Below are 26,286 nucleotides of genomic sequence, written 5' to 3'. Positions count from 1 at the left end.
AAAGTTCGGTTGCACCCGAACTTACCCTTCCCTTACTTATTTTTATTTGTGTGTATTGATCGTTGACGTATTCATTATTAATCATTGTGACTATTTTTGAAATCACTCGAGTGAAAGTATATTAGTTGTACTTATATTTAGCTAACATTAATATGGAATTATTTTTTACACATTTTCAGGTTTGGAGCATTGATTTAAGTGACAGAGAACATATTAACATAAAAATAAAGACGATATAAAGAAGATAAGAGGTACTTCTGTGTGGAAGTGGTTTACTTTCTGTCATCATTCTTCAGCACTTAGAATTTTTTTTATTTTCAAAATGACCGGACATGACAAAATATACTTTATAACAAGCTAAGAACACAATTTGAGATGTGGTAAGCTAATTTGATATTTATTATTTCTTTTTTTCCAAATTTCCATAATTTTTTGCTATTGTAATGAATATAAATTGATTACTAATTATTTAATTATGAATATTTATCCTTTTTTTGGCACAAAATCTTTGCAAGATTTCCATGTGAAATTCCAAAAAAATTAATGCCATAAAATTTACGTAATTTTAAACCCTTCGTAAATAGTTTAAAACAAAATGCTATTATGGAAGTTTCCTTGGAAAACTATTCATAGCAGGCCTGCGAAGTTGTTGAACAACAAAAGCTATTATATGCTACTCCAGCTACTGGCGTTGCCTCACCTGCTGCATACATTTGCACTACAGGCTGTATAAGTATAAGTAGATGTAGATGGAGATGTAGAGCCAAAATAATTATTGCAAATTTCATATAAAGAAGATGCTATGCTTTACAATTTTACATATATACATGCGTGTGTTTGTGCGCATACTTTAAAGCATTATCAAATGTAATAGATATTCGGTGCTGGCAAACACTGTATAAGTGCCGCTTCGAGTAACGGCGGTGCGGCTGCAACAGCTGCGTCAACAGATGCATTCCGTAGTCATTTTCAGGGAAAACTTTCAAAATATTGCATAGAACTTATATTGTGCCGGAATTTTTAATGCCTCCATTACGGTATGCTGTGCTATGTGTTTACAAACCTACCTATGCTGCTATGTATGCCTTTTATGGCGTGGGCGTATGAGTAACATTTTTGCGAGAGCGCAGTGTATGCATTTTATGCTTCTCTGTGTTTGTGTGTGTGTGCGTGCAACATATTGAGATGCAATAATTTAATCTTGTACATAATTATATAGAAAACTGCAGCAGAACTTACGAAGTTACTAATTAATTCTTGCATTTATTTTGTGGAAATTTGGCAGTAGTAAAAGCGAGAAGCGCTAAAACTTGCAACTTGCAACACAATTTCAAAATTTAACGAACAAAAGTGTAAAGTAATATTCTTTAAAAATAATTCGAAAATATTGTTGTGAGATTTTTAAATTTCTAACTACGCTGAAAACTGCTTGAAGAACATCGCTTAATTTATACAAAATTTGTTAAGCGAAAATCCATAAAAATATATTTTTAAAAATTATTATTATTTTATTTTTATTCTCAAAGAAATTTTCATTCACAAGATGTCTTTCAATTTAAATTCCAAATTTGTTTCTAAATTATTTCCCAAACCCTCGACTTCATTGTAGCCCAGTAGTACAACGCTTCAAATGACTATTTTGAATGCATTTTTCAATTTAGCTTTTTTGAACCGCATTTGTTACTCCACTTCATGCACACACTACCATACCACACCACTCCGCAAACAAATATCAAACTTTTTCAATTTAACTACCTCACCACACACAATGCCACATTGCTCGAGTATTTTACTTTGCTGCTTTGCGCCTTACCAAATATGCCACAAACAATTTCCTATACTCCGTTGCTGCCGCTACTGCTGCTAACAAAATGCGGCGCCTTCTCTTCACTATGCCACAATTGAATTGTTTTTGCCAATGTTGTTGGTTATTTCTTTTTATTCCACTGGCTTCTGTTGCTGGTTGGGTTTACCAATTTTTCCAAATGCAATATTGCTTGAACTCGTTTACTTAGAAATGCGAGTAACTGTGATTGTATGTACATATGTATGTATATACTCGTGCTGACTCTCATATGCAAGTGCAATGGTTGTGTTTTTCTTGTTTTTGTAGTGTAAGAAATTTCGTGTTGATGAATTAAGGTGTCCGGCAGAACTGAGGTAATTGCACTGTGAGAAATTTTGTATTAGTGGTCTAAATAGAATTTAGATTAATCTTACAAATTTAGGCAACATGATGTGCTAATTTTTTATATAAAATTTGCTAAAAAGTCAGAAGCTGTTAGATTCCTTTCTAGATCATATATTCTATATATAAAATTCATCTTACTCCCTTGTGTGTTTTATAAACCAGTTGTTTAGCAACCACAATCGTTATATATGTATGTATATAGAAAAATGTGACTTGATTAGCAATCTAACGAATCTATTCTCCATTATTGGGTCTGTAAACGTCAATATAAATTATAAAATAATTTAATTACCAAGCCCACATCAGTTGCCTGCAGTTCTGAGTTAACCACATTCACCAGTGGAAACTGTTATCCTCTGCCGTCTCTAGATTAAAAAGTTTATAAAGGATGGCGTTCTAATTTACAGTTCTTCTAACTCACCTGCTAATATGGTTATATCTTGCTACTTTTTCAAGTGTCTCGATTTCATGTGAAGCCTAAGCATAGACAATTTTCTGTAGTCGAATATATACGTTGATCTATTTCGGGGTTCCCTACATTTTTAAAGAAAAATTACAGAAAATTAATTATCTACATATATCTAGAAAGATTTCATTCGGTTATTGGTTCTAAGATATATCACATATCACCGAAAGTTTGATAATCCTAATATAAGGTATATGGGAGCTAGGGGAAGACCCGATTTTTACAATTTTTGGTACAGAGACACACAATTATAGGAAAAAGATTCCCTCTGAATTACATTACAATATCTAAAATATTTACCGATATTTTCAGTGAAAAATTACCCTAAGGCACTGAGTTCTTCGATATCCGGGGCATTGAAAAGTTATAATCCGATCTCGACAATTTTTTCACAAGTGATGCCACAGATTCTTCCGCTATCATCATTGGTTCCTGAACATATTCCGATGGAAAATAAAGTTTTAAGATATACTGCGGCCGCAGCGCCACCTCTGGGATACCGTTATTTTTCAAATCACACAAAAAGAACAATTTTATTTTTCAAGTGCAAAATTACTAATTAAACGTTTCCAGCGAAGTTTCTTCATTCAACCAAGAGCATAGCAACCGCCGCCGCAGCGTCAGCCACAGCTAATAGCTTTTTTTCTGCTAAATGCTGAGGAAAATTAACCACTACAGACAAAAAGGGGTAAACGCTATTATTGGCTGACAGTAAGTTCAGATGGAAAGCGCAACGTCGCTGTGGCTAATGGAAAATCACTGCAACAGTGTCAAACACTATATTGCCGTTGAAATAAACAGGTGAAAAAAATTAACAAAAGTCGTTGTTGATATTTACATCCATAAAAGCTATTTGGTTCTGTACGACCAGTACTCGTTCTGCTGTACACAAAAAATTCATATTCAGCGCTATAACTGAACTATATAGCAAATACTCGCTTATAGGCCTTAATTGATATTGGCAGCAGCGGCCATTGTAGCATAGCGTACAGTGCTCGTTAGGCCGTTATGTCGCTAAAATGTTATATTGACAATTGACTGACAGTTCTGTGCCGTTGCATTTGCCGCACGTGATATTGCACTTGACAGCGCTGGAAAATGTATAATTTGATGGATACAAAATTGTATTCGGATTCGAGCGTATTAAACATTTCAATAACAGAGATTTTCCGTTATGTTCTCCATTAAAGTGAAGTGCAGTTTTAAATAAACGGTTGAACAACAAATAAGTATTGAATAAATCGCTTGTAAATTCATGATACTGAGCTTTATTTTTACGAACCTTTTAAACTGTAGTATATTAACTGTAGAAAAACTTCAGCCGTATTAAATTTTTTTAGAGACAAAGAACTTAGCGATCTAGTTTTGTATGTCCGCGTATGAGAAAAGCTATTTCTACCAGATCAACAACAAATATTATGAACTGTATTCAGGTCATATGTCCTGCCATTTTAATTTCAGAAGTCCGTATTTCATTTTAATTCAGAAGTTAATGTCCTCGCCTAGCTTTAGCTACTACATGATCGCTCCAATTGCATAGAGTTTAGAGTTTAATTAAAGTCATGTTCTCTTTGAACCATGTTTAGTTGATTGCTTTGTCCAGATCTTGAGAAAACTCTCCCGCAGAGCCCTTCCCGAGGGTGCTGACTGATAATCGATACCACAGTGTTGCAATTGAGGCATGAACAGACGCCCATGTTGCAGTCGGAAGGTCTCTCACCAAGGTTTGATTCTATCCTTGGGTGTTCGTTGCTCTTCAATAGCACAACATTCAAAGCTGAACCCTTACAATGTTTACGGGAATAATAAATAGCTGGATCAAGCCAATCAGCCTCGCTGGGGTCTCGAATAGCGTTTACGTATTCTTGACGTATCCTTATTGCTTATCTCCCCTAAATTAGTAGATCCATTTTGTAAATTGGAGCAAAAAAACGGGAGAGGAGACCTGGTCTTATTCAATCCGGAAGGTACTAATTGCTCCGAAAAGAGGGCAGCCTTCACAACGATCTTTAGAATAGATATTGCAACGACAGACGATAAGCTTGGTCTATAGGCAAAGGCTATTACTGGAGTTGGAGCTAACCCTAACTCCAGGAAAACAACAACAATAGCGGCGGCCGGGTACAAGCCTAGTAGCCAGAGTCTGTTAGGCAGTGCTTAAGTCACTCAAAATGATATAGTTGACACATTCAAAATATGTTATTTCAAATCAGAATATATTATTTCTTTTCATGGACATCATTAGAAAAACTTGCAAAAATACTTTCCAATATTTTACTCACAAAAAGGACAAAGACCGAAAGCCAAACAAAAGCATAATAAAGTCAAAGCCTTTGACAAAATGCTGTCAACAAAACAAAAAACTTCTCCTTCTGCTTCTTCACAACTATGCCACAGTGCTTTTGTTCATATAATATTTTTCGCACATTCCACACTATTCATAATTGGCAATTTGTAGCAATTAGTAGCTTTCAAAATGAAAAAACTCCCGCGCCAAATAGCAACTTCTTCGCCTAATTAGCGCCTGTGTGTAATACAGCACTGCGCACGGCTCAGCCATTAACTGTGCTGTGCAACTCCGTGGCTGCTTTGACTTCCTTTTTGCCTCCCTTTTATTTAATTTTTAATTTCTATTCTACCAGTTTTTTTTTGCGCACAACTGCACCTGCAACAAAGTGGCAACTTCCGCTGTGCAATTTGCAATTTTCTTTCGCATAATTATGAGCAATCAGCACCTTGACTGCGCGACCACAAAGCGCGATTCGCGAAAGATTGCCAAAGAAAGCGTCAAGTAAAGTGAGAGTAACGACAACAACAGCAAACACTTGTTTTTAGAAACCAAAGTAATAGGTGTGCCGAAGATGTCGAAATGTCGCCATGAACAAAGTGACAAGTCAAACCTGTACTCGCAACAACAACAACTTGTAGTTGCAACTTCGGCTACATTAGTTAGTAGACGCTTAGTTGGTGATTATAGCGAAGTAGTGTTGCCACGACAACTAAAGTGCGACAGGCGAAAGATGAAGTGTGGCAAGAAAGGGCTCTCAAAGTCAAAAGGCATAGTAGTGGCGGTGAATGCGAAAAAGTCGAAAAGTTCAGCGTCAAATTAAGTGCTGCTGCTGCTATGACTATTGTTGTTGTTGCCAGCAAGTGCACTTCTGGCAATTATAATTAGAAGTTGACGAGCAGCAAATGGCAGCAGATGAGACAATGCAACAACTAAATAAAATAAGTGCAGTGCCTGTTTGGAGTTGTCGCTAAGATACTTATGCGACTCGGACACCCTCAAACACATACATACATATATCTACAAAGTCCACACAAAAGCTAATGAAAACATTTAGCGCTGAGTTGAGATGAAGTCAACAGCGAAGTTAATTTGTTTATGCGCAGACGGTTGCATGTGCCACACTTTTGTTGTTCTTGTTGTTGTTATTACTTCTTTCCATGCTTTCCTTAACTTTTGCAAAAACTGTACGCATTTTTATTTGATTTTCTTTCCTTATTTGACGATAAAAATAAAATATTTTTCAAACAGATTTTTGTTGCGCGTAAAATAATTAATTGAGAACGCGCAAAGCAGAGAAGCGAAGTAAGCAGACGCAGCGTCGATAAAGTCGAAAGCAATAAATTTCAAAGACAAACAGCATTAATTTCGACGCCGCGCCCATTTTAGCTGCCATGGTGAAGCAGTATATAGAGATATATATCAATACAGCATTATATATGCATGTCTGTGTATAATAGCCTTAGAGCGCACGAATCGATGATTAAATCAATCAAGACAGCCGAAGAGTGAGAGAGTATGCGAGATAATTAGTCTTTGAGCTAAACAAGTCAATAAGCCGCAAAGCGAAATACATTAAGTATAATCTCAATAATTAATTAGACGCTTAACCGGCGAAATGTTGAAATATTAAGGATCGAAGACACAAACAAGGGATTCGACGAACAACAATGATTACCTAGTTAAATATATGCAACAGGGGAAATACGTAATAAGATTATATGCAAGAGTTGTAGTCGAGCGGTGTTTAATTATAGAGTTTAGCAACCAAACTAAGTTTCAAGAAGAAGTCTCCTTATTTCGGCGGCTCTATTATATTTATTTGAAAAGCAAATGGGCGTTCTGTAAGTCGTATTGGTTGGCATGTCTTAAAGTCGATGTTTTCTAAGTATATAGCTTTATGCATCTCACTATCATCGGTCTCAAGCCTACCTCGCAGAAACATAATCTTAACCTCTTATCTAGCATTCAAAATTTACCACGTTACATTCGACGTATAAGAGACGTGGCTCGTTTCTTCTTAGACTATCAGAACGATTGTATTAGGGACTATATTAAGGGGCCATATTAATGTAACACTTTCAGAAAATCGATTTTCAAAATTGCTGACATTATAACTCAACGACAAATTTACCGATCGACTTCAAATTGAGATTGAGTATTCTTGAATATATCTACTATATAATGACCTACGATCTTTTTATTGGTTGAATTAAACATTAAAAAATGGCCATTTTTTATCTAAGGAACTACACTTTTTTCAGAACAATCTTAAAATATACCTTATTATGTCCAGAAAACTTTGTAACATTCGATCGAGTACTTTCTTAAAAAAAAATTCACGAAAATCGCCAAATTACCATGGGTTACACTTGTATAGCCCCTTAAAATCACTTGAAGGCTTACTTCTTGTCACACTTTGGGTTTCGGTCTTTAGGTTTGACCCCTTCGGTTTTGTCGCTTTCGTTTCCAAGAGGTCGTCGTAATCTATATTCTCAATTCTTTGTAACTGTCAACGGACTTACTTGATCGATAAGGTATTTTGTATTAAGTTGCCTTTTAAAGTCTGAGAAATTCAGAAAAGGCGGTCTATAAAACAGGGTTGGTCCATAAACATCTAGAATATATTAAACTGTAGTCTCATGTGAGGGATGAATGAGTATAACAATCGATAAGGTATCCTATTTCTGCGGCAGATATAAAGTTTGCCTTTCTAGAGAACCAATGGAAAGTCACAAACCTCTGAATGAGTGAATTTTAAAACCCTTCTGTTCAGGATCCTCATGAACATTATTTCGAATACTACCCCCGATTGTATGGAGCAGTTTGGATACCAGTTTGGATTCTTCTATTACTTAAAAAAATGTTATCTGTTGGCCATATAGAACTAAAAATCTAACATCCACAATTGTAACTCCTCAATAAAAAATTAGGTTACATTTCTCAAACAATCCAGCATATGTTTGCAAAAAAAATTAGGAGTCCTTTAAGCCTTAATAATTTTTTTAAGAAAATCTTCGCATTAATTCTTCTTTTTCAACACTCAATGACATTGGCACGCATCGCCTAAAGACAGTGCCAACGTTACGTACTATACTATAAGGAAACAAAATGGCGAACATACTTATAGTAAAAGCATTTGAATGTTGTGCTTCGCCAGCAGTTATTGGCTTTTATGAACGCTGTCGGCATTTACATAAGATAGCCAACCAAGCAACAGGCTGACGAAACGCAAGATTTATGATTATGAGCAAGAATTATGTGAATACTAGTGGAAGCAAGTCATGACACCCTGTAGGAAATTAAACAAACACAAAATAAATGCTGAAATATTTTGCTAATTTAGTTGGAAATCAATATATTGCTGAAGATATTGAATAAATAGTAAAAAAATAATAATATTTGTCTAAAACAAATTAAAATGTGTTTAAAAATGTGTGTAACAAATATTTCTTAAAATAATAATATTCAAAATTAATTTATTTAATAGTTGTAATTTTCAAAACTTAAAGTTAAATTTTTCTTTTTTTTTTTGAAAAGTTAACATTTGAAAAATTAAATTTTTTCAAACGAAAAATTATGTAATATTTCCCAAAAATAATAAATTATTTTTTTCTGTTCTCCTGGGTGTGCATACAGCTAAACTCGTGCTGATATTAATTAACTTATTAACATAATCCCAACAACCCATCAAACGAAATAGTTAATACCAAAGCGAAGACAAACAATATTTCTTAGCTCTCAAACAAACATACCCACAAATAGCAACGAATTCACATCACATACTGTTTTATATATGATCGCTCGTTAGCATAAACAGCTCCCACACACAAATCAAAAATAATGTGGCGCAACATGTGCACGATTATTACGTTGCCACAAACGCCACGGCCACATAAATACACATCCGCACATACATATATACACATATATATTATAAGTTTATATGTAAATGTGCTATATGTATATGAGCATCTCAACGGTCGCTTGGAATCGATGAAGCAGAAACACCACAAATGATGACCAAGCCGGAGATGCTCTGTGGCACCCCATATATACATCGCATCTCAAATAACTGTGATTGTATGCAAATATATGCAGTTACCCGACTTGTATGGGCGTTTTGCTTATTTCTTGCATGCGATTCTGTAAATTGTTATAATAGTAAATGCGGAAACTGATAATTTTCTGCGATACATTTTGTTGCAATATTTATGAAACTGAATGTTTAACACGTTGTTCTTTAGATAACATACTAAAAATGCGTCAAATTTAAGGCGAGTTATACGAAATTGTTTGTATGGTAAATTTCGAGTGTATGACTGCTGGCATTAATACCAAAATAACCCTTAAACTCGTGTTTATGGGAAGCGCTTATGAAGCAGTTCTTAAAGTGTGATCTAAATGTGTTAAAAAATTAGTGTAAATAAACTTCATAATTACGGCGAGTTAACGAGTTTATGAATGTTGACGTTAAGCACTGAAACAACCATTAAACTCATGTTTATGTCAAAGCTCTCAAAAAGTACTACTGATAGTCAAACAAATTCTTAAAGTGTGATCCAAAGTTTATTCATAAATCAGTGGCCTATTCTCTAAATTCGAAATAAACCCCATAATTACGGCGAGTAATGAAAATGGTTTGCGAGTTAAACGTCTATTTTACGAATGTTGGCGTTAGACATCAAAATAAACGTTAAACTCGTCTAAATAAACTCCTTACTTGTAGTGAGTTTAAGGAAATTTTTTGTATGTGATTCTTCGGGTTTACCAATGTTGGTGTTTAATGCCAATACAACCCATAAACTCAACTTTTTGCTATATTTTTTATTAATTCTATACTCACTGACTCAGCAATTTCTATTAATTTAACAAATATGTAGGTGTAAAAGAGATAAGAAGTGATGTTAGATAATTGCTATAAAAAATATTTTCAACAGAAAATTATTAGTTTGACGTCACATACTCATATGTACATAGGTACTAATCATTCCCCACAACATCAACTCTGTCTGATTCCCCTTACTATTCTATTTTCCACGTTTCTACTGCCACCTCACTTTTCCTTTATTGTCCCCCATTTTGTTCAGTGCATTCCAAATATTCCCTGCTAGTATGTGAACAATCCAAGAAATATGCTCACATTGCTGTGGTTCATATATGTACATGCATACGTATGAACACTGGTATGTTGCTCAACAAATAGTTGACCGGAAATGGCACTGAGTGCGGTGTTGATGATAGTGTCAGAGAAAATCTGATTGTCACACCGGCAGTTGTTGTCATTATGATTAGACATCGATAACATAACTAAGACTGTCAGCAGCTGCTTCGCATAGTAACGAGGAGTGGACTACATATTTTTTATTACGAATATACGGGAGTTGTTGTATAATATCATATCTGAGTGAAGGAAGAGAGCAAAATAAATATACATGTTTAAGGTAGATATTCAAGAAACGCTGTAGTTTAAATTAAATAGTTTAGGGAATTATTGGGTCAATGTTATGGAGTTAAAGGAACATTATATTTTTTACTCATTAATATAATTCTGGCTTATAAATAAAGACCATTGAAGTCGAATAGTATAATAAATAATTTAATTGATTAGACAAAGTCAGATTCTTATTTCTTCATTCTAATCTATCTTTAATCTTCATATTAAATCTATTATATATTTTTAAAGACGATTATAATCAAAAGTTTCGACAAATATTCATTCTTACAACTGATCTGATTTGCCTCATTACCTGATTGGAAGCCATTCCAGACATTCGGTAGATCACAGCTTGTTGAAAAATGCTCATTATGAGGAAGCTTATAATGAGTACTACTGGGTGTTATACAATATTTTGTGGTCACAAGAAATCGGTATGCTGTAGGTATTTGTGATGCATAGCCAATTCTTTAAAGTATTTTCCTTAAGATATTGAATTCTAACCCTAACGACGGTTAAGTTAGGTTAGGAGTCCATTAGATTTCCCAATACTCGACCTAATTTTTGATCTCTGTCTACACTGTCTACCCTGCCAGAAAAGAAAAATTCCTCGATTATATCATTCTACCTAATTAAGTAAACTCCGCTTTCAAAACTCTGGTTTTTTTAATCAGAAATCTTCAAATTTTACCAAAACAACTTTTTAACGATCTCTTGTGAAGTCAAAACTCCGCTACAGCATCTAAAATCCACCACTCACCACTAGCATGCTCAAACCCCGAGGATGCATATATGAGATGAAACATCGTCACTTAGTAATCCATCAGCCGCGCGGAGGAAGGCTTAGAGGCTACCAAAATGAGTTTTCACTGAGTTAATAATGTGTAAATTTCCACTTTTAAATTGTTTGTACTAAATAACCACAGCTCGTTGAATCCATAGAGACCGCGCGCATCGAGCATGCACGAGGCCAAAAGCATAGCGCGAAATAAATGTAAAATAAAGCTGTGTTGTTATTGTAGACTGTTGGCAACCAAAAGAAATAAAGAAAAACATTAACTTTTATTTCATTTGAGGTGTCTACGCCAGCAGACACGCAGACACAGACACATTCGCTGCGCGACTACGAAAGTGTTTATGCAATAAGTCGCACACTTGGCAATTCAATTTCTTGTGAAGTCGCAGCATAACATTAGATTACATAATTTCACGTCAGTGAAGAAAATAGTAAAAAGTGAGCGCGAAAAAAAAGATGAAATGAAATCATGAAAGTGAAGAAAATGTCCGTTAAATAGCGTGCGTCAAAAGGACATTACACACTTGAGCAGACAAATGAACTGGCGACGCGACTGCCATAGCAGCGCTGCTTCCTCTAGTCCTCTAGCCGCGCAGTGACTGTGGTGAAAGGGGCAGTTGGCAACGCGTAAAGCGTTTAAGAGCGCACCTAGATTAGCAACGGACACCAAAAAAAAAAAAAAAAACACGGCGAAACTCGGCTAAAATGCACGCCAAGGGTATGCTCAAGTGTTTAACAACAACAATTGCAATAATAACAACAACAAACACATTCATCATAGCAAGAACAACAAAATAAATTTAAACAACTGCAAAAAAGCGAGAACGCCAACTTGTTATCCTTGTTGCGCCACTACTTTGCTGGGCGCCTCGGTAAGCGAAGCGGCTGAAGGACGGCGGCGGCTTGCCGACTGATGTTGGGTAATTTTGTGCGCTCACTTTTTTTTTTTTTGAATTATGGCAGCGAGTGGAAAATGAAGAGCCACAAGTGAGTTAAAGTGATGCAAGCGGACCAACGAAGGGCGATAGGGTGTTGGGTGTAAGGAAGGTGTAAGCGCCATAGTCCCGTCTATAGAGCATGCGTATGATTGTGTGAGGCAACGTAACCAAATTGTAAATCCTCATGTGCATAAAGTATGCTGAAATGGTGCCTGCTCGCTCACACACACATACACATACACTCAGCAGTTGCACATAAGCACCGGCAATGGCATTGAGTTGTTGTGTTGAAGTGCTCGCACATTTATCCACCTCAATGTCGCTACTCATACTCACACTCGCACTCACACTTGCACTCATAATAATATTCTCTGATGTGATGAAGTGCAGTGATATACTGATTGCCTGCTGTTTTCATGCGTTTCTCCTGTATATGTGTGCACTTGTGTTCCCTACATTACGCAACCACTTAACGGGCAAACGAGCGAGGCCGAGACCAACTTGTGGGCATACAGCCAATCAGCCAGCCAGCCAAGCTTGCGATGGCAACCAGCGCAGTCCAACTGCCACACCGGCGCGTCAGTCCACAGTTAGTCAAGCACTTTCTCAAATGTTTGTACGCGTGTGTGTGCTGGCACTTATTTTTCTAGCCGCTATCTCTGAATGTGTGCCTTTTTGCCTAGAGAGTTTACCTACTCTCATGTTAGATACTCAATTTAGGCATTCATATTCGCAGCCACTTTCAACTGCTTTGCCTTGCTTGCTTTCCTGCTTTTTTGGGCTTTTTGCCTTCAGTTCCTCCAACACTTAGCATTTTTCATTTCCATTTGCACATCACAGCTGAAATATTCTCATGACTTGCTCGGTCATTACGTCGTTCCTAATGTTCACACGTGCAACGCGCAAATCGTGTGGGCGGTTGGCTTGCCGTAAGGTTGTGAGTGCAGCATACTAGGGTGGTGCTTAAAAAGTAATTTAAAAAATTATGCAGCTCAAGACTGAGGGAATACAATATTTGGCACTTCTTCTGAAAATTATTCTGATACTGAGCCTGAACTCACGCTTAGACGAAAAACTCTTGGCTTTTTAGTGCAACTTTAGCACTTGTCCTTTCAAAAATTATTTTCTAACAAGTAAGGAGAGGCTAAGTTCGGGTGCAACCGAACATTTTATACTCTCGCAATTTATTGCTACATTTTTATTAAGAAAACACACAATTTGACCCATATATTCGGCATAAATATATATAAGGGAAGTTATGTCCTGATTTTAACCTTTTCTGGTACAGAGACACACTATTAGAAGAAAAATATTTCCTCTGCATTAAATTAAGATACCTGAGAGATTTACCGAAATTTTCGGTGAAAAGTTACGATGGGGCACTGAGTTCTTCATATTCGATATCCGGGGATTGAAAAGTTATAGTCCGATTTCAACAAATTTTTCACAAGTGATGCCACAGATCATATACTGTATTTCTATAATATTTTATTTCGCTATCTTCATTGGTTCCTTATGTATATATTATAAAGTGAAGGAATAAGATGGAATTCAAAATTGAGTTATAAAGAAAGTAGTCGTGGTTGTGAACCGATTTCATCCATTTTCCACACATGTCATCAGGGTGTCAAGAAAATATTATATACCGAATTTCATTGAAATCTGTCGTGTAGATCCTGAGATATGGTTTTTGACCCATAAGTGGGCGACGCCACGCCCATTTCCCATTTTGTAAAAAAATCTCAGTGCAGCTTCCTTCTGTTATTATTTCTTTCTTTCTTCTATTAGTGTTTCTGACGTTTTCCGTTAGTGAGTTAACCCACTTTTAGTAATTTTCAACCTAACCTTTGTATGGGAGGTGGGCGTGGATATTATCCGATTTCAACTATTTTCATGGTGTGTGGTGGGGTACTTAAGAGAACCGACCGCAGAATGTTTGGTTTATATAGCTTGGTTTGCGAGATACATACAAATAACCGATTTGTGGGCGGGGCCACGCCCACTTCCCCAAAAAAATTACATCCAAATATGCCCCTTCCTAGTGCGATCCTTTATTCCAAATTTTACTTTTATAACTTTATTTATGGCTTAGTTATGACACTTTATAGGTTTTTGGTTTTCGCCATTTTGTGGGCGTGGCAATGGTCCGATTTTCGAAAGAAACCTCCTCAGGGTGCCAAGGAATACGTGTTCCAAGTTTCGTTAAGATATCTCAATTTTTACTCAAGTTATCCGTTGCACGGACAGACGTACGGACGGACGGACGGACAGACAGACATTCGGATTTTGACTCGTCTCGTCACCCTGATCATTTTGATATATATAACCCTATATCTAACTCGTTTAGTTTTATGACTTACAAACAACCGTTATGTGAACAAAACTATAATACTCTCTTAGCAACTTTTGTTGCGAGAGTATAAAAAAGTGATTTTGGTCCACCCTATCAAAAGTATACTCATATTTATACTGACTACTATCAAAAAGTACGATTTGCATATACCAACACATAACGGCGCCATAAAATATAGACAGTATCTTCGCTGCTCATTTTCTTTGCACAAATAAAATAATTTTATTTTCCCACTTTTCAATGCACAGTTACGCCAATAAAAAGTATTTTACATGCATTCAACGCATTTCACGAAGTAAATTTTGCGTGAAATATAACGATTTACTTGGCGAAAATGCGAAAGCGCTGGCGCTCAAGCTAGTTTGTAACATAGATTTGCAAAGAAACGGTAGAGCGCATGAAAATGATTGCGTTTGGAATGAGGTTTCATCATTTTAAATCATAAAATTTGTGTTAAATTGCGCAAAAGCGAGTTTATGACTTTAATAAAGTTTGAGAACGAATTTTGTAAAGATTTGATCAATCATTGAACTATTTTCATTATTTTATGATTAAATTATATTAGTTTGTCAAATATCACCCTTCCGCCATTTTGTCTTTTGAATTTCGCGGCTATGTATAAAGCGCTACAGAGCTCATATCTGGCAATACTATATATCATTGCAAGATCTTGACATAACCTACAAAACGACGCTATGCATGATTAGTTTGGATACTGCGTTCAACAGTTATAGATGTGGAGTTCACCAACGCCGAAATTCGCGCTATTTTGAAGTTTTCCTTCGTTAAAGGCACATTCGCTAGAGAAACGTTCCGTGAGATTAATGGTGTTTTGGGGGATGGTACTCTATCACTTCGAACTGCGGAGGAATGGTTTCGACGATTCAGAGCGGGTGAAAACGACAATATGAATAAACCAGTCGGCGGAAAAACTGTGACGACGAATACTGATCAAATCATGGAAAATATCTCGAGTTAGATTGTCATGTGGCATCACCCAGGAGATGGGAGTTAGTCACACAACCTAAAAAACCAGCTGCAGAAGGCTGGATACACAAAAATGCTTGCTGTTTGGGTGCCGCATGATTTGACGCAAAAAAATCTTCTGGACCGAATCAACGCCTGCGATATGCTGCTGAAACTGAACGAACTCGACCCATTTTTGAAGCGGATGGTGACTGGCGACGAAGAATGGATCACATACGACAATATCAAGCGAAAACGGTCGTGGTAGAAGGCCGTTGAATGGTCCCAAACAGGGACCAAGCCGGGATTGACGGCCAGGAAGGTTTTGTTGTGTGTTTGGTGGGATTGGAAGGGAATCATCCACTATGAGCTACTCCCATGTGGTCAGACGCTTAATTCTACCATCTACTGCGAACAACTGGATCGCTTGAAGCAGGCGATCGACCAGAAGCGTCCAAAATTGACCAATAGGAAGGGTGTAGTGTTCCACCAGGACAACGCTAGACCACACACTTCGTTGATGACTGGTCAGAAGGTTCTGAAGCTCGGAAGGGAGATTTTATTGCATCCACCATATAGCCCGGACATATCGCCAAGTGTTTACCACCCGTTCCTGTCCATGACCAACGCCCTTGTTGGTTGTAGAGTTGAACTCAATAGAGGCTTGTGAAATGTGGCTGTCCGAGTTCTTCGCAAAAAAAGAGGAGGGCTTCTACGAGGGGGGTTTTATGAAGTTGCCGTCTAGATGGAAACAAATAATCGAACGAAACGGCGAAAATGGTTCTAGCATTTTTGAGAGGAAAGGCTATAATTGTTGAGAAAGAAATTGCTTTTTATCACCAGCCTTTACTAGGGTTGGGCAATTAAAATTTTATAATTTAGAACTGAGAACCTGTAAAATTTGTATAGCAAATATTATATATGTTTACCTTGATGACGTCTTCTTACTCTTATAGATAGATACTATAGATACGATAGAAGTATTGATATTTATTTGTTGATTAATTTTAGGTTCTAATAATCCATTTGATGTAATCTCTCTGTAACTGTGAGAATAGCGTTCTTAAAACAGGTAATTGTAATTTTTTATATATTATATAAAATTTGAAAAGGCAATTAATGAGCTAATTAAGACAAAGGAAATTCAATCCAATCGCTCTTAGTTTTGTTGGTCTATCGGTAATACTTTCCACATTTTACTACTAAGGTGAAATCTTTTAACCAGTTATTTATTTTGCTTACATTAAAAACCGTGCAGGGAACCTTAAAAGTACACAGTCTGAGAAGAACTGAGTAATAGCACTCTGTTTAAGGCTCAATTGAAGATATTGAGACCTTCAACAGATATTTTTAGATTTCTTTTTTCCATATTTATGAAATTTAGTATTATTTGAATTTGTGTTTTTACTTTTTCTATTCGAATATGCTAATTCTGCTTTTATCATATTTTAAAATTTATTTCATATAATCATCCATATATAATCCACTATAAAATTAATCTAATGAATAACAATCTGTTTGGTCTTTTGATAACCTGTGTAATTTTTAAGGATTTACAAAATTTTTAAATTAAAATATTTCCAAGATAAAATGAATGACACATTTTTTCCGCTACTAACATTTACACATATCCATAAAGAGATTTGTACATATTTTTCTCAATTTTTCTTTGTCAAAATCAGAAATAAAATTTTCATATATGTATATGTGAGTAATATCTACATCTAAAACGTTATCAAATGACCCAACAACACCAATAAAGATAGTGAATTAGTTGCAGTAGTAGCCGACCTACGCCTTTATATACATTTCTGCCGGTATTACCTTACGTTGCCTCGTAAAGCCATAAAATATCACACTTTAACCCCGCTTGAGCTCACTTTCAACATAATAATTTTGGAGCTGATAAATAATGTGCCACCGGTAGGCTTAACAGCTGCCGCATTGGTCGAAAGATGTGCTCGTTGTCTTTTAGCTTACAGTTATACATGTCCTCAAATGCATAAGTGGTATGTGTAACACATATCTGTATATGATGATTGTAAGAGAATCGCAGAGGAAAATTATGCCGTGGATTACTTCTGTCTCTTTGCATGCATAATTTTAAGTTGAGGAACGCCGCAGTTTTTTTCGATTATACTTGCTAATGTTTAAAATGTTGAGAATTTTCTCTGATTAAGGTTGTATAATATTTATTTAAATATTGTAATGAATCAGTCACATTATAGTCTTTTATCACGGCACATTTGACTTTGTTCAAGCGTTAGTCTTTAGGAAGACAGATGTTGAGATTTATTTGAGAGGATTCTTAATCCGTCATTTATCAATTTCAAGGTAGTCTAAATAGTCTTCTACCTATTTTTACACTAAACTGAAGTCATTATTTGGAAGGTATCTAGAACACTGGCAATCAGTTTTTGACCAAGTTCGTCATCTGTATGGAAGATATTCAGTTACGTTTGGATTCTTACATTTAGTCATTACTAAATTTAGTTATGTGGTGATTCTTTGCTGTAAAAGTTTAGTAAGAAAGAATTTCGGCCGTTAGTTTCTACAGTAATGTTTTCTTTGGTCCCAAGCGCATTGCTGTAGCACATATATTAATTTTGTCTCTAGATGTGATTACAGGAGGCATTATCATGATTTTTTGTTTATGCTTCACTGGCAGGATTTTCTTTTTGCGATTCTTCTTCGACTCATGTGGAAAGTGTTGCTTTAATGGATCAACTGTGAAAGAATACAGTCCTTCATTGGAAACAATGTTGCTCACTAGAAATAGTTGACTCTAAGTTTCCGGTTACGGAAAATACCATCATTCATAACACAATTATTAAAATGGATGGCTTGGTGATAAAACTAAAACTAAACGACTTAGATATACAGTAATATATACCAAAGTGATCAGGGTACAAAGGTTAGGTTGAAAATTACTAAACGTAAAATTTAGTGTTTTTTTGTTTAGTAATGTTTTTCATTAGAGAAAAGCTGCACTCAGATTTTTTTACAAAATGGAAAATGGGCGTGCCATCGTCCACTTATGAGTCAAAAACCATATATCTGGAACTACTCGGCAAATTTCAATGAAATTCGGTACATAATATTTTCTTGACACCCTGATGACACGTGTGGAAATGGCTGAAATCGGTTCACAACAACGACAACGTCCCATATTTTGAATTCCATCTTATTACTTCACTTTATAATATATACATAAGGAACCAATGAAGATAGCGAAATAAAACTTTGCACAAATACTCTAGCGCCCATAGGGTACATGATCTGTGACATCACTTGTGAAAAATTTGTTGAAATCGGACTATAACTTTTCAATGCCCCGGATATCGAATATGAAGAACTCAGTGGTTTAGGGTAATTTTTCACCAAATTTGTTGGTAAATCTCTGAGATATCTTAATTTAATTCAGAGGAAATCTTAGTGTGTCTCTGTACCAGAAATGGTTAAAATCGGGGTTTCCAACATTCAATGGACTTTATACTATATATGTATTTGCCGAATATCTGAGTCAAATTGTGTGTTATCTTAATAAAAATATAGCCATAAATTGCGAGAGTATAAAATGTTCGGCTGCACCCGAACTTAGCCTTTCCATACTTGTTGTAGTATATATTTTTTTAAGTCTTGGAAACAAAAAGCATTCTTAATTATAATTTCTTAGATATCGACATCTTGATCCATAGTCGTGTTTATTCGTTGAAAATTTCTTTCGACATATTTTCTAGTGATTTATGCATCAGCTTTGGATTCATTTGAATGGAACAAATTTATGGGTTAATACTTTGTGTGGATAAATAATTGCGCTGCAGCCTTCTGGTAGCGCGCCTTTTGCTACTTCCTCAACCACAACCATGATTTTCTAAATAGAGCAGTTGCTCCAGATCACATCACACAGTATCTCATGTCGTCTTAAAATTTTCAAAGCAAGCAACTTTCCAATTAGGTTCGGATGAGTGACGAGTTCTTGACAACTGATGATACATTTTCACATAAGATGTGTTAATGCCATGAACTAGTCTTCAACCAAAGTAAGCAGAAGATTTGAAGATATTTATTTAAATGGTCATAAAGGTACTTAACTACATCACTTACGTGCTTGCTGGCTTTCAAAACCTCTCCATTTAAATTTTAGATAGAAGTCCATAAAAATATCAAATATCTTTAATAGTAATATTTAAGAGAACTGACAATTAACCCCCTCCCAAGACGAAAGATTGTGCCTCAACTGTATTTTGTTTGCTGTATTCCCTTAATCTCTTGCTCAATAAAAAATATCAGTTTAAGCAGGACATATGTAGCTTAAATTGAGACAGCCACAGTATTACAGAGAGCTGGCAAAAAAAAAATCGCCTGATCGCTGATACCGAACTACATATGTAGTACTCGTAGCAACGAAAAAATGGCAGACATTGAAAGCAAAAGCCAGCGCGAGAGGACAAAACCGATGAGCGTCGCTGCAAGAAAATTGTAGTGAACGACGGACGGAAACTGAGCGCTGGCCAGCCAACTAACGGCAACAACCGGAAAAGTGCTGCCTGCAAACATGGCATGACCCCGGCTAACTGCAAAACCAACAGCGCTCCGCACACACACGCCGCGCACACTCCTCACCTAGATTGGCGAACAGCAGCGCGCGCGCGCTCATCCCAAAGGCGTAATTGTCAAACAAGCTGCATAACAAAAGGACACAACGCAACAACGTACATGTATGTGTGTGTATGAGCTTGTGTTTGGAAGTAGGTAACAACTACAAGGCTACAAGTTATCGCAACGACCAGGCCAACTGCAGCGCGGCGCTGTTTGCTGTTAACAGACAAGGTACAAAGTACGGAATTTTATAAGTAGGGCGATCGAGGAAACAAGCGCTATGAAAAATGGACGCTGGCGAAATGGCGAAACAGCGAAACAAGCAGAAGCAACAACAACGAAACAAGTGAAAAACGAAAGCATGATTGAAGGCATGCTGGGTGGCATTGCCAGATGGAGAGACAGAGCGGCGACTCAGCGACTTAGAGTTAAACGGCACGAACAAGATTTATTTATATTGAAATTAAGTTGCACTTGCAACGCGCGTGACGGAGGGTGAAGTGCGCGATTTGTTGGCTTTGAATTTTTTAAAACGATTTTGGGTTTTTCATTCCTCCTACTTCTCCTCCTTGGTCTTCGACTTTCTGTGGATTTGGTACCTTGTCGAGTAAGCAAACGGGTTGTGAGTGAAAGCTCGCATGCAAGCAAGTGTGCGGCAGTGGGTTAAGTGGGTGTTCGAGTGAGTGACGGCGTGGTGTCGCGTCGGTGCCGGCTGAGCGCTGAGTTGAAGGAGTGTCAGGATGAGTGAGCGCACAAGCGCGCCATGTTAAATGGCATGTCAACCACAGCTACAGATTGTAACAATTTTCTTGCCAGCAATTTTTTATTTATTTTTATATGCTGCCAACACATGGCGCACACCGGCTTTGCATGTATTCTTTTTCTGGTAGCTGGCTGGTTGCTTGTATGCCTTTCTTCAATAAATTTTACATTTTGCTGTTAGCGCGCGCTCGCGCATTTTTCCTTTTCAACGTGAACTTGTTTTGTGGTTACATAGTGTGACGGTCAGTCAACGCCGCCATTCTAAGCACTGCTTGGCAGCCAACAGCTGTGCGTGCCCAAGCGACCATCATTTGTGCACTTTTGGCACAAAGCAAAAAAAAGCTGTGGCGAATTGCTACAAAAAATTCGCTTAAAAATGATTTCGGTATATTCTTTTACACACAATTCCGCTTTGCCTTAAACGTGACCTTAAAAATGTGCACATAAATCTTCGCCACCAATACATACACACGATGGTGGCATACAGCTGCGCTTAGCTGCCCGTTTTTCTACCCTTTGATTGTCAGCGATTAAAGTGGGTTCACGTTTTTTCTGTGGAAAATGTAAATTATTAAAGCGAATCCCAGTAACACAGTATGACAGCAGATTCAAAATAATTTCAACTAAGTAAGTGTTTCAGTAGATCAGTATAGATCAGATTTAAATGCCTCAAGGTGTATGGATATTTTTTTTATTTTTTCTTTATTAATTTTTTAATAATATATTTGGTTGTCCCTTCCGACTTGTCAACCATTCAGAGCGTGTGAAAACGACGCCATGGATAAATCGGCCGGCGCAAGACCTGCGACGACGAATCCTGATCAAATCATTGAAAACATCGAGTTAGACCGGTATGAGGCATCTCGTGACATCGCCCAGGAGATGGGAGTTAGTCACCAAACCATTTTAAACCATCTGCGGAAGGCTGTATACACAAAAAAACCTTCTGGGCCGAATCAACGCCTGTGATATGCTGCTGAAACGGAACGAACTCGACACATTTTTGAAGCGGATGGTGACTGACGACGAAAAATGGATCACATACGACAATATCAAGCGAAAGCGATCGTGGTCGAAGGCCGGTGAATTGTCCCAAACTGTGACCAAGCCGGGATTGACAGCCAAGAAGGTTTTGCTGTGTGTTTGGTGGGATTGGAAGCTATGAGCTGCTCCCATATGGCCAGACGCCTTATTCTACGATCTACTGCGAACATCTGGACCGCTTGAAGCAGGCGATTGGCCAGAAGCGTTCAGAATTGGCCAACAGGAAGGACGTAGTATTCCACCAGGACAACGCCAGACCACACACTTCATTGATGACTTGTCAGAAGCTACGGGAGCTCGGATGGGAGGTTTTATCGCATCCACCATATAGCCCGGACATAGCGCCAAGTGATTACCACCTGCTCCTGTCCAGGGCAAATGCCCTTGGTGGTGTAAAGTTGAACTCAAAAGAGGCTTGTGAAAAGAGGTTGTCCGAGTTCTTCGCAAATCAGGAGGGGGGCTTCTACGAGGGGGGTTTTATGAAGTTGTCGTCTAGATGGAAACAGATTATCGAACGAAACGGCGCATATTTGAACTAAATGCGATCATTGTAACACTTTTTATAAAGCGTTGAATAGAGAGCAGAAGAGCGGAGTTTGACAACATAATATCACCTTAAATCAGGCTCATTTAAATAGTATTAAACCAATTTCTACATTTTTTTAATATTATGTTTACGCTTAAAAACTAGTTGATTCACGCAAGCAAAACTTGCGAAAGAGTTCAACAACCAAGTATATGAGCCACATAAGTTCCGACACAGGTCACTAAAGTATTTATAAACTCAAGCAATTCCACTTTGCATGACACACGTGTGTATATATGATTTCACAATTTACTATTCCAACACGTTTTGGATATTTATTAAAACTTTATAAAGCTGAATGCAGTACCAACACAAAGTGCAGGTTAGGTGCAACGCCTAAAAGCGCACCACATGTTACTCATACCACATGTACGACCGACTGCCTGTTACGCTGTTAACACCGGCAATTCTCCGCTACAACATATGCATAGTTAAAAATTACCAAGCTTTACTTAGCTGACCGCAAACGACTTGTTGTGCGACGGAATCTACGGTGTCTACATGCATACTGCATATTAACTTTTATGTGCCGGCACTTGTGTGTGCGGTAGGTCACATCTATTTTAATGGGTGTATGTGTGTGTGTAGGCTAGTGTATCGCACAAATTGGCTGCATAAAAAATTCATATTGTAAAATGGTTATGCATACTAAAAGTAAAATTTTCACAACATAATTTTAGGCGCACATGTGCTGCAGGTGCTTTGAAACGTGCCGTAAAGAAGGAAACCCTCGTTCGCGTTGAAGACGTGCAGTGGTAGGTAACACAGTGATATTAGCATGCACTTTATTGCAATGCGGTTTATGTTTTGTGTGTTTTGGTTTGCTACTTAAATATAAAGACCACTAATGGGTATATATGTTATAGAAATTTCTTGGTCTCCTACTACACCATAGAGATCTTATGATTTAGTGTTCACTCAACTTTAACTTTCGATCGCAATTATGGGTTTGCAATTTTGTCTTAAAGTCTGTCCTATTCGCTTAACTGATACCAAAGTACTCTCAGACGTCAATGATTTTAAGAACTTTTAAAATGATCCGGAGTTTCAATTTTTAATTATCTTCATGGAGAGACCAGATATCTTACAGGTCTAGCCGCAGTCCCGAAATACCGAACAGTAATAGAAATAATCTTATAGTGGTTAATCGGCCACAGTGAGGTCGCTGTATTCTGCCACCAGTCTCCTTCTCTATTTTCTAGAGTGACATCTCAAAGACAAACGCCCTATGAAAAATTTTACAGACTATGTAGACTAATTACAGCTACAGTTTTAAGCATAATTTAGGTAAGAGGCTTTTAAGGAAAAAAGGAAAAAAATTGGTTTTTTCAAATATTTTTCCTGAGAAAACTTTTAAATTTATTATAATAAGTTGTAATTTGTACACATATTATGATAACTTTGAAGAGCACTGAATAATTTTTTAATTGCAAAAATAACTGTTTTTGAAGCTGCTACAGCAGATCTCCGGGAACACTTCCTTTGAGACTAATCGGTTCAGCCACTCCCGATAAATCTTGGTCACCTACTTTCACACACAGTATTTTGAGAAAAACGAGGCGCCACACCGACCTACTTTCAAATGCTCTGAATCGTCGTTATAATTATATGTGTAACTTCAAAAATAACCAGAGGATTGACACGACATTTTCAGAGTGTTCCTTGAATGAAAATGAAATAAAACAAGTAAGGAACATTTTATACTCTAGCAATTTATTGATGTAATTTTATAAAAATAACACAGTTCCACCCATAATTCGGCATAAAGTTCAATAAAATAACGAAAATCATCATAATTAATATATGGGGACTGAGGTTTCACGATTTCACTCGTTTTCACCACCAAGATACAATATATCGAAGACTATACGCTCACTTAATTTTCTATTATTTATAATTAGGTATATGGGATCAGGTGGAAGTTATGACCCGATTTTAACCATTTTTGGTACAGAGACAAACTGTTATAAGAAAAAAATTTGGAGGGAATGTGATGTCACAGCTCAAATACAGTATTTGTGTAAAGTTTTATTTCGCTATCTTTATTGGTTCCTAATGTATATATTATAAAGTGAACGAATCAGAAGAATTCAAAATTGAGTTCTATGAGAAGTAGGCGTGGTTGTGAACCGATTTCGCCCATATCACCCGTGTCATCAGGGCGTCAAGAAAGTGTTATATACCGAATTTCATTGAAATCGGTCGAGTAGTTCTTGAGATATTGTTTTTGACCCATAAGTGGGCGACGCCACGCCCTTTTTCCATTTTGTGCAAAAATCTCACTGTAGCTTCTTTCTGATATTTCTGCTGTAAAATTTAGTGTTTCTGACGTTTTTCTTTAGTGAGTTAACGCACTTTTAGTCATTTTCAACATAACCTTTGTATGGGAGGTGGGCGTGGTTATTATCCGATTTCTTTCATTTTTGGACTGTTTTGAGCTTTATTAGTTTGCGAGTTAAAACCTATTTGGGGTCGGGGTCACGCCCACTTTTCAAAAAAAAATTACATCAAAATGTGCCCTTCCCTAATGCGATCCTATGTTCCAAATTTTATGTTCATAACTTTATTTATGGCTTAGTTATGACACTGTATAGGTTATCGGTTTTCGCCATTTTGGTGGCGGTTTTTTTTCAAGGTTTTGAAAATTCTTTCTAGATGTAACCCCTTAAAGGGGCTTGTGTCTGGTTCCCATTTGCCTCTAATCGGTGTAAATGTGATCGGTTTAATGGTCTTACAACTTTCATTTGGTTTAAAATATTCTACTAGAGATTTCTTCTAGTTTCTCAAAATATTAACTCTCTTTAAATCTCAGTTGATTTATTAAAGAATGATTAGACAATCCCTTATTTCCGGTTTAATATAGATATTGCTTATAGACGCTGAAATTAATTTACATTAACCAGGTGATTTTAATTTCATTATCCCATGCCGGGTTTTAACCACAACTAACGGCTGGTATTCTCCATAATCCACACGTGGATATTGTATCAAATATATACTCCACACATGTATAATATATCACCAGCATTGAGCAATATGTGTTTTGATAAGATTTTCCACCACTTTGAAGGTAATTTCTGTAAATTTTAACTTTTCATAGAGAGAGAGAGAGAGAGAGAGAGAGAGAGAGAGAGAAAGAATAGGTAGAGAGCACCATAGTTCCGACATATTACTTTATTATTTTTCTTTTCTTCTGATGGCCCACCGTTGGAGATAACTGCTCCACTAGCCGTTCTCAGTATGGAAAACTAAGCTAATCAAGACTATATTGGTTTTCTAAAATTCACAACTACCTAACACTTCTTATCACAAAGATAAAGCCAGATCTATCACCCAAAAATTATAAAGCAAATACTCCAAATGCATAAAGAATGTCAATCAATCAATTGCAATTGTTATAAGAAAAATTCCATTCGCTAAAATTTCGCACAAATTAAATGTAAAATGAATTAAATCGAGAGTAAATGTGCAAAAATTACATCAATAAAGTGAATGGTTAAACGTTTAAAACGGAATTAACTTCTTTACACACATAGCTGCGATTAATTTACCACGCACACAGATCGAACGTTTTGCGCATCAAATTGCTGCAAATCAATAAATAATTCAGTGAAGTGAAAGCCACTTATACCATTTAAATCTGTGGCACTCAATGGTAGAGTGACAAAAAACTTAAATAATTGTCACTTAAACAATTCTTTAAACACTTTATTTACTACATACGAACCGGCAACATGCAACGTGCCACATGCCACATACCACATGCACCAATATAGAAAAACGGAACGATTGTAGCGACGACTGTGTGTGTAAGCGATTTTTTTATAGTCACATCAAATTGCTGTCAACTAAATTGAA

The 26,286-nt window shown here is 36.7% G+C and overlaps 1 protein-coding gene across 1 annotated transcript in view; it reads left to right on the top strand.

Moving 5' to 3' along the window:
• The first annotated feature begins 363 nt into the window (after window positions 1–363).
• LOC105209503 (uncharacterized) overlaps window positions 364–26,286 on the top strand; it is a 172,360-nt gene continuing 146,437 nt past the window's right edge. The window contains exon 1 of the mRNA XM_054231189.1: window positions 364–380. The gene's annotated coding sequence lies outside the window, so the exon portion shown is untranslated. The remainder of the gene's footprint in view (window positions 381–26,286) is intronic.

The sequence above is a fragment of the Zeugodacus cucurbitae genome, chromosome 2 (assembly GCF_028554725.1).
Source record: "Zeugodacus cucurbitae isolate PBARC_wt_2022May chromosome 2, idZeuCucr1.2, whole genome shotgun sequence".
In the NCBI taxonomy this organism is placed as follows: domain Eukaryota; kingdom Metazoa; phylum Arthropoda; class Insecta; order Diptera; family Tephritidae; genus Zeugodacus; species Zeugodacus cucurbitae.
This window is presented reverse-complemented; position numbering and strand designations above follow the sequence as displayed.